The sequence below is a fragment of the Armigeres subalbatus genome, unplaced genomic scaffold (assembly GCF_024139115.2).
Source record: "Armigeres subalbatus isolate Guangzhou_Male unplaced genomic scaffold, GZ_Asu_2 Contig185, whole genome shotgun sequence".
NCBI lineage: Eukaryota > Metazoa > Arthropoda > Insecta > Diptera > Culicidae > Armigeres > Armigeres subalbatus.
Genome location: NW_026942672.1, coordinates 27,968 through 46,884, shown reverse-complemented (window position 1 = coordinate 46,884; position 18,917 = coordinate 27,968). Strand labels below are relative to the sequence as shown.

General features: G+C 40.1%; 2 long non-coding RNA genes and 1 pseudogene across 2 annotated transcripts; 2 read left to right on the top strand and 1 right to left on the bottom strand.

Moving 5' to 3' along the window:
• Positions 1 to 4,229: 4,229 nt before the first annotated feature.
• LOC134203428 (threonylcarbamoyl-AMP synthase-like) lies at positions 4,230 to 5,077 on the top strand (annotated as a pseudogene).
• An 8,225-nt stretch (positions 5,078 to 13,302) lies between these two features.
• LOC134203424 (uncharacterized) lies at positions 13,303 to 14,444 on the bottom strand. Its single transcript, XR_009977596.1, has 2 exons — positions 13,501 to 14,444; positions 13,303 to 13,433 (listed from the first exon to the last, which is right to left on the bottom strand). It is a non-coding gene; the product is annotated as an uncharacterized LOC134203424 (long non-coding RNA).
• Positions 14,445 to 15,148: 704 nt separating this feature from the next.
• Positions 15,149 to 18,087, top strand: LOC134203423 (uncharacterized). Its single transcript, XR_009977595.1, has 3 exons — positions 15,149 to 16,108; positions 16,453 to 16,804; positions 16,868 to 18,087. It is a non-coding gene; the product is annotated as an uncharacterized LOC134203423 (long non-coding RNA).
• Positions 18,088 to 18,917: the final 830 nt, after the last annotated feature.

Here is an 18,917-nt window from a genome sequence, read left to right as displayed (position 1 = left end):
TTCGACATTTCAAGCAAAATTTTTCATAACGACGTATGTAACAAAAGTAAACAAAACGAGGTTTTTAATACAACGTGACAATCACACGCGGCTTTATATAATACGCATCGATTTTACTGATTTCAGATCTTAAAATTCTTTAATTCAATCTTTTTACGAATCGACGTATGTCAAAAATCAATTTTTGAAGTCTCACTGTTACATACGTCGCTTTAACATATGGGAACTAAAAGCGACCTATGTACCAAAAAAAGCAAAACAAAACAAAACTGCAGTAGCGTCAATCGTGCACTATGGAAAACCGACCAATATACACCGACGTGCGTGCAGCATACCGGTGTATGTATAATTTTATCGTTTTTCACAGTGAATTTGAATGAACTGAGATTTGATGTGAAGCACGCTCATTACGTGTCATGTCTCGCTTAACTTTTCAAAAGGACCTAAGTAACATTTTTTTCATGTTTTAATTTGAATACTGCAATCGATAGCTTTCATGTTGTTCTGTTGATTGCGCTATTCAAATTAATTCATGATATAAATGTTACTTAGGTCCTTTTGAAAAGTTAAGCAAGATGTAATGACGCATGCCAGCGGAAAAAAGTATTGAAAAAAGATTTAGTTTTAAAACAGTTTTAGAAAAAGTTTTGCCAACTTTCTGCAAAGGATTTCTCGAATCCTCATAATTGTTACATACGTCGTTATGAAAAATTATGCTTGATTTGGCCCATTTGGCCGTATATCGATGTTTTGCGAGCCGGTGACAAGCGCGGTGTCATCATCATCAATAGACATAGCCCGCTGTCATCATTGAAATGCAGTATGAAAAAATATTATAGCCCGGGACCAGGAACTAATAACCGGGATCCGACACTCGGAATTTTTCGGTGTTGCGCGTAATTCTAAATCGGTGTGTAGGAGTCCTAGGTATACAACTGAAAAGACTCTAAGTCAGACGCTGTCACCCCATAAAACATCCTACCGACTTTTCCCCCGATTTCGTCGGTTTTCGTCGGTCGGATCGGCCTACTTTGCAGCCGACTAATCGGCTGTTTGTTGCACAGACGCTTATGGGAGCTTTACAGGGGCGTTTAGCGATTAAACAATACATTAAATCGGCCAACCAAAACAACAGATTTAAAGCAATTTAGTTGGCAGAATAATCGGCTAACGTAGTTTAGCACAAAAAAGCCATTAAACCGACGAAATCGACCGATGAAAATCTAGAGAATAGTATGATTAATAAACGAACTTAATTTAATAATAAAATATAGCCGACGAAATCGGTTGATTAATCAACTGATTCAATTTAATAATAAAATATAGCCGACGAAATCGGCTGATGAAAAGCAAGTTAATTGCTTGATTAGTAATTATATTCTGATGAACAGTAGACGATTCCCGATAAAATCGGTTGTTTTTGATCTACTAAAATAAGTAATAAATCGGATGATTTAAACGGAAAACAAACACAACCCGATGAAATAGGCTGATTTATTTTTATTTAATAGAGAATTTAATAGATCGATTTTAAATGATAGCGCCGGTAGTTGAGTAGTACCACCGACGAAGTAGTACGGCAGAGTCCAGGAACTGTCTCACTTCCCAGTAGTCTGGATTCTACGTGGCGCCGTTGGCATTGTATTGAAGGGTACGATTTGGCGAATCCAGAGGTGGAAGTCATTTTCCTGACGTCGATGGTTGTTCTTCGCAGGGCCGACGGAAAATAAACGCAAATAAAAAAATAGATTTATTAATACAAACATTAAAGACGAATACACACGACAATTCACAATACTATTTTTGAGAAAAAAAACATTGAACTTACAGTATGTATTTGATCCAGGGGTCTCGAACCATCTTAAGAACCTTCTCCGGCCCAAAAAACTTTTGCATACAAATTTTCACGCCGATCGGTTCAGTAGTTTTGGAGTCTATAAGGTTCAGATAGACAGAAATTCATTTTTATATAAGAATAGAATAATATAGCCATAGCTTCAGAGCCCATAGTCTGATTTACCGTAGGAAACAATGGGAGATTCCTAATCAAATGCAAACTGCAGCGAGCAAATCAGTTGAACCAAACATTGATGAGACTTTTGAGCGCGTTTTTTGTATTTGGTATACCTACCAAATTTCACACTAAGAGAATATAACAGGGTCGCGTCCGAGGCCGGTTGTATTTTGGCCATGTCCTCTGAGTCCATTGTTCACTCCTGCTAATTTTAGGGAACAAAATTTCCATCAAAACTTGTGAGAAATAAGTCCCGAAAAAATGGGCGATACTTCTTGCGCACACATATACAAACACACACAAATACTTGCCATCGTACTGCACTAAATTTTGCAACTTACGTGAAAGATATTCACACTTTAACTAACTTTTAAAATTGCACCTGGTGCAATAACAACAACTGCTTCATAAGTAAATTAAACGCTAAGCAAATATAATCTATCAACCCATATCCCGATTAAATCGGCTATATAAACACTATTTGATACATCGATTGATACGTCGATCTAAATAATGACTAAGAGCCACCCGACTAAATATATTATCCATACCAATGATTTGGTCGACACCAGATTTAGTTGGCATTCGTGAAGGTTGATTTTCACAACACCCGATTACGTCGGTGATAAAAACAGTTGGTTTCGTCGACACCTTGGTGGACACCCGATTTCGTCGATAATAAAAACAATTGTTTTTATCGACACCCGATTTTGTTGGTGATAAAATCGGTTGGTTTCGTCGGCACCCGACTACGTCGGTGTATCAGGAAATTTCCCATCTGTCAAATGTTTTATGGGGCAGTATTAAATTTTGCGCTTAAATTTCTCGCCGTGCACAACTGACAGCATTGATGTTTTCGTTTTTCGTACAGTGACTATAATAACAGTGTCGTCAAGTGTCAGAATTGGAACAGAATCGTCTGTCAGTTCCATACAAATGCGCGTTCCAAACGAGCAGGAGACCTGTCAAACGTGGCACATGACGTTACTCTTCTTATAGGACTCTAGTTTTTCGGTATTTCGTATCTATAGATCTGTCATCATCATCAGAATCGTCAACATCGTCAATCCATCTGCTCCGGAGTTTAGTGAATTCTATTCGTTTTCGCCGCGATGTGAATTGTCTCTAAAAGCTTTAAAAATTAGTGAATTTCGTTCGAAATTAAAAAAGAAAAGAAATCGGGAGGCAATCGAAAGTTCCGTGGTCAAGCACCTTCAATCTCGGAACTAGTTAACATTGCGTTCGCGATAAAGCTAAGAGTTGATTATTTTAGTCATGTCGAACTCCGACGTAGCTGAATGGTTTCCGACCCAGTGAATTAACACTGCGCTGGAATGAGTGGTGAAAATATGAGACTATCCAGTGGAATAAGTAAGAAGGTGGATCCGACGGTGAAATAAATTGCTGCAAGCATCCAGTTTGTCAGTAAGAACGACATGGAGACCAACGAAATAACGATGTTCCAACCAGGAGGTGAAGCTGAAGGTTAGTATAATTGTAATATATTTATTCAAGGATGTTATCGATCATTTAGTAATCTGCGTACGATCATTTAGTAGTTTGTCAATAACTCATTCCAGAGGCTAAATTTCAAAATGTGTTGTATGGTGGACCTTTAGTGCGAAGGTTTTTCTACAACTCTCCTGAACAGGTCGATGTTCGAATTCCACTGCTAAAGGAGTTACGGTGCTAGTTGCTATACTTATACTAAATGATAACAAAATATGCAATCATTTAGTCTAAGTTACTGCTAATAGCGCAATAGCTCCGTTATTAATGAAATTCAAACAACGAACTGTTAGGCAGAGTTGTAGATAAACCTTTGCACTATAAGTCCACCATACAACACATTTTGAAATTTAGCCTCTGGAATGAGTTATTGACAAACTACTAAATGATCGAAGGCAGATTACTAAATGATCTATAACATCCTTGTATTTATTATTATTCTCTTTATTTAAATGTATGTTGTAGAAATTGAATAAAAACTTTTGTAATTTGGATTATTGCTTTGCAGGAAGTTGATCATGTTATGGGCGGTGCGGCTGCCTGGGAAAACGTAGATTCAATTGACGCCGATTGTCCGGCTTGTGCCCATAATCGTGCGTATTTTATGCAGATGCAAACTCGTTCGGCAGATGAACCTATGACAACGTTCTACAAATGTTGTAATCCTACCTGGGGTCATAATTGGAGAGAATAATTTAATTTTGAGGATTGTGCACTAGATTTGATAAGCTATTGAGACTGGAAAGACATGATTTTGGAGCGTAAGTTGCCATCAATGAAAAGATTTAGATTACATTCAAAAATGAAGTTAGAGGAAATGTCTACAATTGTGACTAGTTCTGTTATTAACGCCAATGACGATCAAGCGATTCGCCAGGCTGCTAACCTGCTCGAATCTGGTAAAGTCATTGCGCTTCCTACTGATACCGTGTACGGGTTAGCATGCAGTGCAAACGATCCCAATGCTATTCAAAGCCTTTATGCTATCAAGGGACGAGAGGAGAAAAAACCAGTGGCTATATGCGTTGCGGATTTCTGCGATTTTTGATTTTGGGGACAAGCAGATCATCTGCCGGATAAGTTGCTCGCACAGTTAGTTCCTGGACATGTAACCCTCATTGTTCGGAAATCTGCTAATCTTGATAATCCGTATCTCAATCCGGGAGTTGAAAAGATTGGAATAAGGATTCCTGATTTCGACTTCATCAGAAATGTTTCCAGAGAATTCCGAATACCGGTGGCACTAACTAGTGCAAATAAGAGCTCCGAGCAAAGTACATTAAATGTTAAAGAGTTCCAGAAACTGTGGCCAGCGCTAGGCGCTGTTTTTGATGGAGGGCAACTAGGAGTTCAGGAAGAACAACGAGCGGCTTCAACAGTTATTGATCTGTCGCAGATTGGTCTGTACAAGGTAATCCGCGAAGGTGTCGCTGTAGAGCACACAATTCGAGTGGTCGAGCAATTTGGCTTTAAAGCAATAGCACAATAGTTAAGGAAACAATGATAAGTATTAAAAATAGATTTAATTTGCAAAATAAAATGTAAATGGTTCATGAGGTCAACTAGCTTGTTTTATGTTTATGAGTGTTAGGAGATGTTTTCGACTCTATATATTCATTCTCATTACCTACATTCGAAAATGGAACTCAACCTCATTGTTAGTCTTGCGAGCAAAGGCCATGTCAAATCGATCTTCATCTGACGCTATGCCTATTATAGTGACCGCTTAGAATGGTCTTGGCATTATATCCCCCATTGGGACATTGCCCCCTCGAAGCATAGTGTTCATTAAGCATTTACACAGCTGTTAACTGTGAGGTTTCTAAGCCATTTTTGCATTCGTACATCATGAGGCTAACACGATGATTTATGCTCAGGAAAGTCAAAAAAAATTCCTAGACCGGACCGGACTTCCTTTCATAATTGGTATACGAAACATATCGGGGCTGGATGGCTATAACTCAAGCAAAAGTGTGTCCCACCAAGTGTGTTTATTTTATTGTTTAAATAATCATCAATGCTTCTATATGGTTGTAGCTTATCAGGCATTGTTGCTTTTGACCTGGTAGACAAAGAGCTTAACAACATTATGTCACGTAAGCCGAAATTTACTACCTATATTAAAAAAAAACCCTATTGACTTCTTCAAATGAATAAAAGTGTGCGTGATTCCGCAGTATTCCTCTCAAAGTGTTTGTGATAGTTTTGCTGTAACTGGATTATCACCCACTTTTATTATACACATCCTACACAGTGACATTAGTGTTGGTGATTCTGGCTTTAGAGAAGTCATTTCACGCCTCTCTTGGAAAAAATAAGCTCAGCCAGCAATCCGAGATTCGTCTAATTTCGTGAAATGTCATACATTAGAGCACCTCTGTAACTGGATTGCTGAACCTAGGTCGGAATTAGTCCTACACGTTGAACGCGCATATTATTTGTCTACTACCATCACATCAACCTAATCATAATGAACTTAAAGGATTCGTAGCGATTCAAATAATCGAGACACTCACGGAACAGTAGCGAAATAAGTTGTGGACATCGAACGACCAAATACCGATAATTGTTCAACATTATCGGATTTGGTCCAACTCTTTGTTTCAGATTTGCGACACTGAATGGTCCCACATGCTGATGAGAATCGCCAAGTAGATCGCCAGAGGCCGCTTCGATGTTCGTGGTCAGTCAACCAAGGATTCGGGAGACGAAATGGTGAGGGCAACCTAAGATTCGGTCAAGGATTCAGTATTACTAGAGCATCGGACGCTAGATTGCTGATCAGAATAATTGTAGATTTGAACTTTTGAAAACCTATGTTTGGGAATAGGATTCTAATTTGTGCCACATGACTTTCCTACAAGTTTTTCTTGAAGGTGATTTGCTCCTTGTAGTTGTAGAACATGGCACATGGCACAAACTGTGACGATGCACTTGAACAGTTCGGCCAGGATGCGATGAGGCAATTGAAGGGAGGGTGTATCGAGATGGACCTTGGTGGGACTTGCAGTAACGGATATGGTGGTAAGCTCTTTGATTGGGCTCATCAAACTGCTAAGACGTTTTGGTGTAAACTGCTTTTGCAGAGACAGCTGTTATAGGCCTTAGTTGGAGTGCGATAGAGGTTTTTGGTAGGTAGGATTCTGGTAGGCAGGGACTAATACAAACAATCATTCAAGACCACTTCCAATCAATCAAGCAACCAATTAACCCTTATGCGGCCGACGGGGTACCCGTGTTCCTTTTTCAACTTCAAGTGGTGATATTTCAATGAATTTTTATAGCTGAAAGCTGAAACTCGGTGACATCTAAGAACTCCATAAAATGTAGCATCTGTGAGAAAATCACGTTGATACAGTGAGGAGGGACGTGGGGAGGGGCATCTGATGTTCCACTAAATTGATATTTTCATAACTTTAACAATTTTCAACCGATTTAGATAATTTTGACAGTTTTGGAAACAGAAACTCATATACTTTTTGCTCACTGTCAAGGTTAACATCAGGTCCATGGTTATTCAAGAAATCTTTGAAGTAAGGCTTAAGAGTCTACACACGTAACCGAAGGACTATCAACCAGCTTCAAATATATTACATGCTCATTGCGCTTCTGAGAACAGTCGGTGTTCACAGTATATATTCTGGGTCTCCAAAAACCCCTGGAGTAAGGCCTCAGTCATCTAAAAAATCACTGGAATAAGATCTTATGGTCTGCTAACGTAACCAAAGGTCTATCGTGCAAATTCAAAAACGGTACATGCTCTTTATGATGTTTAGCATATAATGCTTTCACAGTATATGTTCCGGGTCATCCAGTGATCTTTTCTCAAAACATGTTTGCATTCCAAGTAGTTCTTGTTGCTGTCACTGATTCCAGGTAGTCTATGAACTCCACATAGTCAAGGTCTTCGGATCAATATCCGTAATGAAGGCAGTTAACGAAGAATAAACATGTTGCGTGACCCCTTCTTAGTATATATTTGTATTCCAAGTAGTTCCTGTTGTTGTCGTGAGTTCCAGGTAGTCTACGAACTCCATACAGTCAAGGTCTTCGGATCAATATCCGTAATGAAGGCGTTTATCGAAGAATAAACAAGTTGCGTGACCCCTTCTTGGTGTATGTTTGTATTCCAAGTAGTTCTTGTTGTTGTCTAAGACTCCAGGTAGTCTACGAACTCCATAGAGTCGAGGTATGGGGCTCGACCTTGGTAACGGAGGCAGTTATTGGAGAATAAACAAGTTGTGTGACCCTTTCTTGGTATATGTTTGTATTCCAAGTAGTTCTTGTTGTTGTCGTTGGCTCCAGGTAGTCTACGAACTCCAAAGATTCAAGGTCTGTGGATCATCCTACGTAATGGAGGCAGTTATTGAAGAATAAAACAAAGTTGTGTGACCCCTTCTTGGTATATGTTTGTACTTCAAGTAGTTCTTGTTGTTGTCGTGGACTCCAGGTAGTCTACGAACTCCATAGAGTCAAGGTCTGGGGATCGACCTCGGTAACGGAGGCAGTTATTGAACAATAAACAAGTTTCGTGACCCTCTTCCGATATACGTTTGTATTCCAAGTAGTTCTTGTTGTTGTCGTTGGCTCCAGGTAGTCTACGAACTCCAAAGATTCAAGGTCTGTGGATCATCCTACGTAATGGAGGCAGTTATTGAAGAATATACAAGTTGTGTGACCCCTTCTTGGTATATGTTAGTATTTAATGTAGTTCTTATTGTTGTCGTGAGTTCCAGGTAGTCTACGAACTCCATACAGTCAAGATCTTCGGATCAATCTCCGTAATGGAGGCAGTTATCGAAGAATACACAAGTTACGTGACCCCTTCTTGGTATATGTTTGTATTCCAAGTAGTTCTTGTTGTTGTCTAAGACTCCAGGTAGTCTACGAACTCCATAGAGTCGAGGTATGGGGTTCGACCTTGGTAACGGAGGCAGTTATTGGAGAATAAACAAGTTGTGTGACCCTTTCTTGGTATATGTTTGTATTCCAAGTAGTTCTTGTTGTTGTCGTTGGCTCCAGGTAGTCTACGAACTCCAAAGATTCAAGGTCTGTGGATCATCCTACGTAATGGAGGCAGTTAACGAAGAATAAACAAGTTGTGTGACCCCTTCTTGGTATATGTTTGTATTTCATGTAGTTCTTGTTGTTGTCGTGAGTTCCAGGTAGTCTACGAACTCCATACAGTCAAGATCTTCGGATCAATCTCCGTAATGGAGGCAGTTATCGAAGAATAAACAAGTTGCGTGACCCCTTCTTAGTACATGTGGGTATTCCACGTAGTTCTTGTTGTTGTCGAAGACTCCATAGAGTCGAGGTATGGGGTTCGACCTTGGTAACAGAGGCAGTTATTGAAGAATAAACAAGTTGTGTGACGCCTTCGTGGTATTTGTTTGTATCCTAAGTAGTTCTTGTTGTTGTCATTGGTTCCAGGTAGTCTACGAACTCCATAGAGTAAAGGTCTGTGGATCAATCTTCGTAATGGAGGCAGTTATCGAAGAATAAATAAGTTTTGTGACCCCTTCTTGGTATATGTGTGTACTTTAAGTAGTTCTTGTTGTCGTGGGCTCCAGTTAGTCTACGAACTCCATAAATTCAATGTCTGTGGATCAACCTCCGTAATGGAGGCAGTTATTGAATAATGTGCATATGCATAATTAAGTTTCAGACATAGTAATTAATTTCCGCTCCGGGTGGATCAATACCCGGAGCACAGGCAATTAACTTTGATATACTGAACTCGAAAGGCGATCTCTCTTCGCTTATTTGGTCGGGTTGGGATCTGACGACCAACTGGCACAATCTCACACAACCCTTCTTCATCGAGCGCCGTTGGTGATGAAGCAAGTGTGTAGGAGCCAGATAATACTAAGTACTCATCCTACTTGGTTGGCATTGTACAAAAACATATATGAGAGAGATAGTTCTAAGAATGTATTGCGAGAGTTCGGCTACATGCCCGGTGCTGTGAATTTGGTTTCATCAGTACCCGCTAAGCTGCGGAGGACGACGGAGGTCCTTCGTAGCTTAGTAGGGAAAGCTCCTGTCTAGCGTACTGGTTTCGTGGGATCAAACCCCACTGAAGTTCTGTAGATCAATCTCCGTAATGGAGGCAGTTATCGAAGAATAAACAAGTTTTGTGACCCCATCTTGGTATATGTTTGTATTGCAAGTAGTTCTGTTTGTTGTCTTGAGCTCCAGGTAGTCTATGAAATAGAGTCAAAGTCGGTGGATCAACCTCCTTAATGGAGGCAGTTATTTGAAAATAAACCCATTTTTGGTATATGTTTGTATTTTAAGTAGTTATTTTCATTGTCGTGGGCTCCATAATGAAGGCAAGGCAAACGTGAATGGAATCCGTATTTTTTTGTCGAAGAGACTTACAAACTTCTTAAGAGGTACTCATAAATGATTCATAATAATCTACAAGCAGTGTAAGTTATTTAATGAAAATCATTGTTGTTTGCGGCAAATTGAGTCGAAAACGTGATAAAATCGGGTTAGGCAAAGTCAGGGGTAGGCAAAATCTGGGAGTGACAAAGTCGGGTCAACCTCATCTGCGTGAATGTACGCATTCCTAGTAGTTTTTTTTTTGCCTTGGTACTTGGTAGTCTATAAACTCCATATAGGAATGATCTGCAGATCAACCCACGAACGGAAGGCTATTGGTATATGTTTGCATTTCAAGTAGTACAAGTTGTTGTCAATAGCTCTGGGCAGTTATTGAAGAATAAACAAGATGTGAAACCTCATCTTGATATATTAGCATTCCAAGTAATTATTGTTGTCTTGTTGATGTTGGTTCCAGGTTGTATACAAACCTTATTCATATCACTAATATGAAGTTGTCTATTCTTTGGAAATGAAAAATGTGAATAAATTGGAACGATACAACTTCACGCCGAGAACGTGAGGAAAAAAACGGGAAAAAAGATCATGTACCATATTAAAATTAGATATTCGTGTAAGCCTAGAAGTCTTACTCCATATATTTTTAGGATGACCATTAGCATATGCCATGTACGTATTTTATTCATGGACCCCGAAGGCATGTACCAAATTTAAAACAGGCTGATATATCTCTGGTGTAGATCCTAATGCTTTACTTCAGGGTTCTCTTGGATGACCATGCACATTTGAAATGGGTGCATTCTATTCTACGTACCATAAAGGGCATGTATAACTATTCAAATAGGCCGAAGGAACTCTGGTTACGCGTGAAGTTTTTGAGGATTGTTCAAGTGTTCTCTTGGATAATCATGAACATATACAATGGAAGCGGTATATTCTATGTACCACAAAGGGCGTATGCCACTTTTGAAACAATCCGAAAGGTATCTGGTTACGTGTGAAGATACTGAGGCCTATTCTATCATTTTCTGGGAAGACCATAAACATATGCAATGGACGTATTCTATTCTATGTACTACAAAGGGCATGTACCACTTTTGAAACAAGCCAAAAGATCTCTGGGTACACATGCAGATTTAAAGGCCTATTCCAGGGTTTTCTTGGATGACCATGAACCTATGCAATGGACGCAATCTATTCTATGTACCACAAAGGGCATGTAACACTTGTGAAAAATCTGAAAGATCTTTGGTTACGCGTGTAGATCTTAAGGCCTTCTCCAGGGTTTTCTTGGATGACCATGAACTTATGTAATAAAGGCGTTCTATTCTATGCACCACAAAGGGCATGTACCAGTTTTGAAACAATCTAAAAGATCCCTGGTTACGCGTGTAGACCTGCAGGCCTTTTCCAGGGTTTTCTTGGATGACCATGAACATATGCAATGAAGGCGTCAGAGGACTTATCCGAGAGATTTCTTCGATAGCACAGAACATATGTAGTGATCACATTTGATTTCAAGATGCGCAAAGAGCATGTACCACTTTTGAGACTAGTCCATAGACCCATGGTTACAAGTGTAGACCTTAAGGCCTTACTCCAGAGATTTCTTGGATGACTCGGAACATATACTGTGAACGCATACTATGCTAAGTACCACAAAGAGCATGTACCGTATTTGAATTTGCATAATAGGCCTTTGGTTACGCGAGTAGATCTTTAGGCTTTACTCCAGAGATTTCTCGGATGACTAAGACCTCATTTCAGGGATTTTTGCATCACCCGAAGCATATACTGTGAACACCTTCAATTCTAAGAAGCGCAAAGAGCTTGTAGCATATTTGAAACTGGTTGAATGGCCTTTGGTTACGCGTGTAGACTCTTAAGCCTTACTTCAAAGATTTCTTGTATAACCATGGGCATAACTTGTAAACCTTGACAATGGGCAAAAAGTATATGAGTTTCTGTTTCCAAAACTGTCAAAATTATCCAAATCGGTTGATAATTGTTGAAGTTATGAGAATATCAATTTATTGGAACATGGGTACCCTGTCGGCCATCCACGTGTGTTTTTTTGTTGGCCGCATAAGGGTTAAGCATCCAATTAATCAATAAAGCCACAAACCAATCAAGAAATCAAACATTCAAGCAAGATACCAATAAACTAACCAACCAATAAACCAATTAGGCAACCAACCTATCAAGCAACTAAGGGAGCATCCATAAATTACGTAACGCTTGGGGGGGGGGGTTAAGTGCGACCCATACAAAATTTTCAATTCATATGACAAGTGTTACATAAGGGCGAGGGGGGTTGAAAATCGTCAATTTTTGCGTTACGTAATTTATGGATCTTCCCTTACCAATCAAGTAATCAACCATTCAAGCAAGGAACCAGCCAAAAATTCAACCATTCAAGTAAGCTACCAACCATCCAACCAATCAATCAAATAACCAATTATCCAATCAAGCAACTAATCAACCAAACAACAAACGAATCAAGTAACCAACTAAAAAATCATTCTAACCCACTTCCAATCAATGGAGCAACCATTAACCAATTTACCAATCAAGCAACTAACCAATCATCCAACCAACCATTCAAGCAAGCTACCAATCAACTTATCAACCAAGCAAGCAATTAACCATTGAACCAACTAACAAACCAACTAATCAATCAATCAACCAACCAACTAATCAACCAATAAATCAATTATTCAAGCAATCAAAAAAACAACTAATCAACTTACCAGCCGAACAACCAATCAACCATTTAGGTAAACTATCAATTAACTAACCAACCAATAAACCAATTAGGCAACCAACCATTCAAGCAAACAATCATTCAGGTCCTCTTCCAATCAAACAAGCTACCAATCAACCAACTAACTTATCAAGGAAATAACCATTTCACCAACTAACAAATCAATCAACCAACCAACTAATCAATCAACCATTCAAGCAACCAACAAAACAACTAATCAACTAACCAACCGACCAACCAATCAACCAAATAACCAACCAATTAAGCAAACAACCAGCAATCAACCAATCAGGCAGCCAACCAATCAACCATTCAACCAACTAACCAATCAAGCAACCAACCAACCAACCAATCAAGCAACCTACCAATCAACCAACCAATCGACCAACCGACCAATCTACTGACCAACCAATCAAGCAACCAACCTACAAATCAATCATTCAACCAACTAACAAATCAAACAAGCAACCAACAAACCAGTCAACGAATCAAGCAACCCACCATTCATACCATACCATTCAAGCAAGCTACGAATCAATCAAGCAACCAACCAACTAATAAAGCAATCAGTTAGGCAATACACCAATCAATTAATTTTTCGAGCTGAGTCGATTGATGTATAATGGATTTCACAAAGGAATTCCCAGAGGAATTCCCAGAGGAATTTTCGAAGGAATTCCCGATTTTATTTTTAATATTCTTGGTTTGACGTTTTAATAAATAGAAATTTGACATTCCCCTTTCCCAGGCAGAATAAAACTTTACAGATGCTTTTAATACACGCAGGTCGATGATCTGTAACAAAAAAACATTTTATTGAAATTAGAATTGTTCCAAATTATGCAGCAAGCTGTCACCCTACCTCATGAAAATTCGATTGTACGGTCCTCTTACACCAGTTCATCGGGTGAATGTCCAAGCTATAGTCCTCGATCCAGAAGAGTAAGTGGTAAAATTTGATCAATCATTGAAGCATATTTTAATGTTGCACCCGTCCGTTGTCGGCCGAATGAGCATTTGATTCTAGCGATCCACCACCTCCAGCTTCATGCCCGATTTGAAGTCCATTGGCTGTCTAGTTGCAATAAGCGATTGGTCATAATGGCCTTGCCAATCCGTCGCGACTTCATCCGGATGTACTTGACTAATTCGAGTTCACCCTTGTTTCAGTTGATTTGCGCCTGAGCCGGTTGATTTGTGGTCGTGCATTGCGGAATCGACGTTAGTGACTGTTTTGGTGATGAGAGCCGCGTTCGTTAGTATTGTTGGCGATTATAATTTTGCGCTTAAAATGGAATCGTAATCGATTGTAATCGATCATGGCGAGAAAGCTGTGAGGTAGCGACAACGGCGTGTTTGTCCAGCGGTTGTTTGGTCCAAGATGAGAGATTCCGAGAAGGCGCCAGTGGTTTCAAGATTTTGATCGACGATGGAAAACGCTTAAAATCGTCCGCCCCGGCAATGGCAAACAAGCCCTAGCCCTTCTTCACAAGTTTCATCCAGATCCGGAGCTCATTAACCCAAGTACAGTCGACTGTAGCGGACAGATCTCGGGACAGATGACCAATATCCGTTTATCTCCGGTTACTTCCGAGCTAGCGAGCAGCGTATGTGATAAGGTCACCACTTGCAAGTCTTTCTCAGACCAATACAGTGTGGCAGAATGCAACCGGATTCCTTATTGTCTCGGGCCCGTTCCAAACTTTCGAATCACACGTAAACTTTAACAACAATAAACAATTTTCTTCGCGAATTCACCGGTAATCGTTATTAAATAAATCAACACAAAACCGAACCGGAGGCCAAAACATGACGTCTTGATTTTTGAAAAGAAAAAGAAGAAATCTGTCAAAACTCACAGCAAACACTTTAAAATAAATTTACCATAATTTGAGTAAAATACACTAGCGCCTCTGGCGGTGCTGGTCTCGTCAGCTCATCATGGGTTGCATGAATTTCACATCGGTTCTTCGGGACTCCGACGTCCCGGTAATTAGTTCCTGCCGGGACATCCTGATGGCTACGATCTGGCGATGGGCTGAACAATAGGATGTCAATAGCCTGATGTTTTGTACACGCGTACACTGAGAAAATTCTTCGCGTAAAAAATGTTATGTCCCGGCCAGCCCCGTGGCAAGAGATGCTTCTCAGCGTAGTGAACATCTTGGTGAACATCTTCATGAATATGTCCAGCATACATTTTGAAAAGTACTTCTCCCGAATCGTGCCTTTACAAGCAACTGGATTTTATTCAAAATATTGTTGGCTACACTTTTTCAATTTGGTTAAAAATAATACCAGCTATTATGGACATGTAAATATAATCCTAAAACATCTTTCAACACTCCATTTATTTCATTTCAATTTCACTAATGAATGTTGATCGATTTGCATCCCCGGACCATTTCAACCAGGAACTAATTACCGGGACATCGGAGTCCCGAAGAACCGATTTAAAATTCATGCAACCCAGATGAGCTGACGAGACCAGCACCGCCAGAGGCGCTAGTGTATTTTACTCATATTATGGTAAATTTATTTGAAAGTGTTTGCTGTGAGTTTTGACAGATTCCTAACGTCAATCCTCAATGATCATTGATTTGTTTTCGTCGTTGCTTGCTCAATTGCTTTCGTCGTTCGGTCCGGTCTGTTCGCAAAAAAAAGTGAAAATCGACGATTGTGGAAAAATTTGCGTCTCATTCCGGGAAGTACCGGTGGAATCTGTGTTATTGTTACGTTTCGGTAACACTTCAGGAATTTCTTAGGGAGAATTCTTCTGAAAGTCCTCCATGAAATCCATCGTAGTCCTCCGGGAAATCCAATGAGAAGTCCTCCATGAAATTCTGCGGGAAGTCCTCCAGGAAATTCTTCGCGATGTCCTTCAAGAAATTCTGCGTGAAGCCCATCGTGAAGTCCTACAAGAAATCCTTCGGGTTAAATGCTAATTTCACCAGGGATTGAGATCAACGGAGAAAATTTAATGTACCTGTTCGACCAGGAGAATGCTTACGAGATGACGAGAGAAACATAACATTCGTTTCGGCTTTTGGTTAAGGAGAAACTGAAATACCGTAAAAGGGTCCCCAGAATGAAGAGCGCAGCAGCGAGTTTTAACAGTAAGTCAAAGCCTGCCGCTGCCACTGCGCTAACCATGCTGGATGGACCGGAACCTCACCGAAGTTGCAACAGCTTAGAACGCCGATATCCGAGGAGCAGCAAAGATGTTTGCGAACGCAAATCTATGGGCAGCCCGCAAGCTGTCGTGTCGTTCGGGAGTGAAATATACGATGCCGGATGCCTGAAATTAATCAACGAACAATCCACCTCTACGTTGGCTGGGTCTTACGTACACAGCAAGGAGAAGAATAAAAAACCCTTGGCAGTGGGCTCTGGTCAACCACTACAAGCAAGCAGGCCCTATCAAAGCGACCGTGTGTCGCTCAAAGCGCACAGCAACCGCATAGCACAGTGTAAGTAGAACATTGATTTGTGGATAAAATTGTTTAAAATGAAAACCATTTACAAGCATGATTTTTGAAAACGTCGTGTCCAAATGAAAGATTCTCTTTCATTAAGCTCTCTTTTGCTAATATCGCAATATTGTCTAAAATGTGCAATATTTTCATCTCAGCATGCTAGTTAATTTCTTCAGATCTCTGCCAAAAAATCCGACCTAAATGTTTGTGTGGCTTTGTAATAATCGATAGAGAAAGTAAACAAAGGGAGGCTCTCTTTAGGATATTCTACGTTTTCAAAAATCATGTCAGATCTAAAACCATTATACTGATTATACTACATAAATAAATATATCCAGCGTCAGTCGTGCGAGTTATTATTCATCGAAGCTTGCACAGGACTTCACAGGACGCCTCTGGAAAAAGGAGCATCACAAGGAATGCTCGTTGGATGCTTTGCCGATACGGCCACGGTTAGGATTCGCTTTGCCTGTTAAGGACAGGAGATCTCCCTCGTATTTCTGATGGAACCGGAGACCAAGCTGTTCTCTGCTAACCTTTTTGAAGCCACAAGCAAACCTCCAAACCTAGGTAGTACTCCAAGTTACTTAGCCGTTTGTCAGCTGCAGTTCTTCCAACGAGGTTGACGGTTGAGATGAATCTTGTGCACAACCGTGATCCGATCGGCGTCTCCATTAAAAATATGTTCTTGTAAGTATCAGCTGCGTAAATTTCGGAAAGTAATTAACTAACGACCGCTCTCTCTAATTTTAGGCCGTTGGTCAAGCTTATTGACAGACTATCGAACGCTATCTACATTTCTTGCGCTTCTGTGTTTGGGTCAACGATGAAAGCGTTGAGGAGAACGCCAATCTTGTCATTCGTCTGTTGATCCGACGTACGGAATGCTTCGGTCCTGCGCTTCGTGGTGAAGGTTTGATGAAGGCTATCAACGAAGCCAACAAGATGTCCGAAAAGATTTCAAGGCGTAGGAAGAAGCAGGATGAGGCAGAAGATACGATCACTGGTCTAGGCTTCTCGCATCCTCTTTCAGAGAGATAGACGACGACAAAGATTACATGGATACCAGAGCTGTCGTTCTGTGCTTCTATTGAACACTGGTGGATACGTTGTGCACCGGATGCATCGGTGATCAAACAAGGCAAAAACGAATCATTGCGAGCTCTGCCATTCTACGCTCCTTGGTACCGTCGGAAGATTTTTGAGTAGTTCTGGTTTTGTTAACATTGACTAACACGGCGAAGGAAGGCCAAAGTCCGACAAAGTCCGCGGTTCCAAATGGCTCCAGTGAAGCCGGTGGACCCCTTCCAAACAATTCAAACAACAATGACGTCGGCGTGCGTACACCCGCTTTCAATGATTCCTGCGATCGACGCTTCTGGACGGACCCGAAGGGTGAATTCGAGAGCAATGTTGTAAATACAGAGCCCTAACTGATGGGTAAAAACGCAGCCGGTGCGACCAGACTTCCATAGCAATCTCCAGTTCACATTAATCTGCCAACGTTTCCAACACTGCCGTAATAATAAATTACCTTAATTATTACGAATACATATTTTAGGATCACTTAAAAACGAACTTTTGATAGGAAGTCCGGAAATCCATTATACATCAATCGACTCAGCTCGAAAAATTAATTGATTGGTGTACTGCCCTTCTACGCATAGTTGTCCCATGTTAGTTTTTGTGGATTTTGACTTTTCACCATAGAGCAGTCTATTTTGATGTATACTTTTAGAAAACTTTAACAGATTTCGAACTTTGTTCGGAAAATCATTGAAAACAACATCAAGTCTATTCGTCCCATTGCTTACATTCTACGCATAAATGTCTCGCGGTGATTAAATTCATCATTATGGCGGATTCTGTTATTTTATGCAGCAACGCACATTGAACTATCATTTTCTGTTTAGATCTTGCAATCTTAGCCTGTTGCACTGGTTTAATGGGGACAATTTGTACAATACTCATTCTAAGCGACATAATCACTTCAACCACGCGGCAGGTTCACTTCCATAGATAAAGCATGTGGATACGTAAGTCAATCGCAGTAGTCATTCACGAAATCATGCATTGAACGGGGCTGTTATGCGTAGAAATCATAAAACAAGTGCTCCATTTCTCGGCATAATTGTCCCGCCAAACTATTTTCATGATCGTTGTCGCAAATTCTATTTGTGAGTGAAAAATAAGAATGATTTCAATGAAATTAAGTCTTCTGAATGGTTCTGTGATGTAATAATCTTATATTACATTATGGTTATACGCCAGCAATGAAAATTAGTATTCAATTTCAAATGCCATTTTCTCATTTGTCGTTTTTTGAATTTGGTACAAGCATGCGTAGAACGACAGTGTATTGCCTAATTGATTGCTAAGTTGCTTGATTGCTTTATTAGTTGGTTGGTTGCTTGATTGATTTGTAGCTTGCTTGAATGGTATGGTATGAATGGTGGGTTGCTTGATTCGTTGACTGGTTTGTTGGTTGCTTGCTTGATTCGTTAGTTGGTTGAATGATTGATTAGTAGGTTGGTTGCTTGATTGGTTGGTCGGTAGATTGGTGAGTTGGTTGATTGGTAGGTTGCTTGATTGGTTAGTTGGTTGAATGGTTGATTGGTTGGCTGCTTGATTGGTTGATTAGTTGGTTGATTGCTTAATTGGTTGGTTATTTGGTTGATTGGTTGGTCGGCTGGTTAGTTGATTAGTTGTTTTGTTGGTTGCTTGAATGGTTGATTGATTAGTTGGTTGGTTGATTGATTTGTTAGTTGGTGAAATGGTTATTTCCTTGATAAGTTAGTTGGTT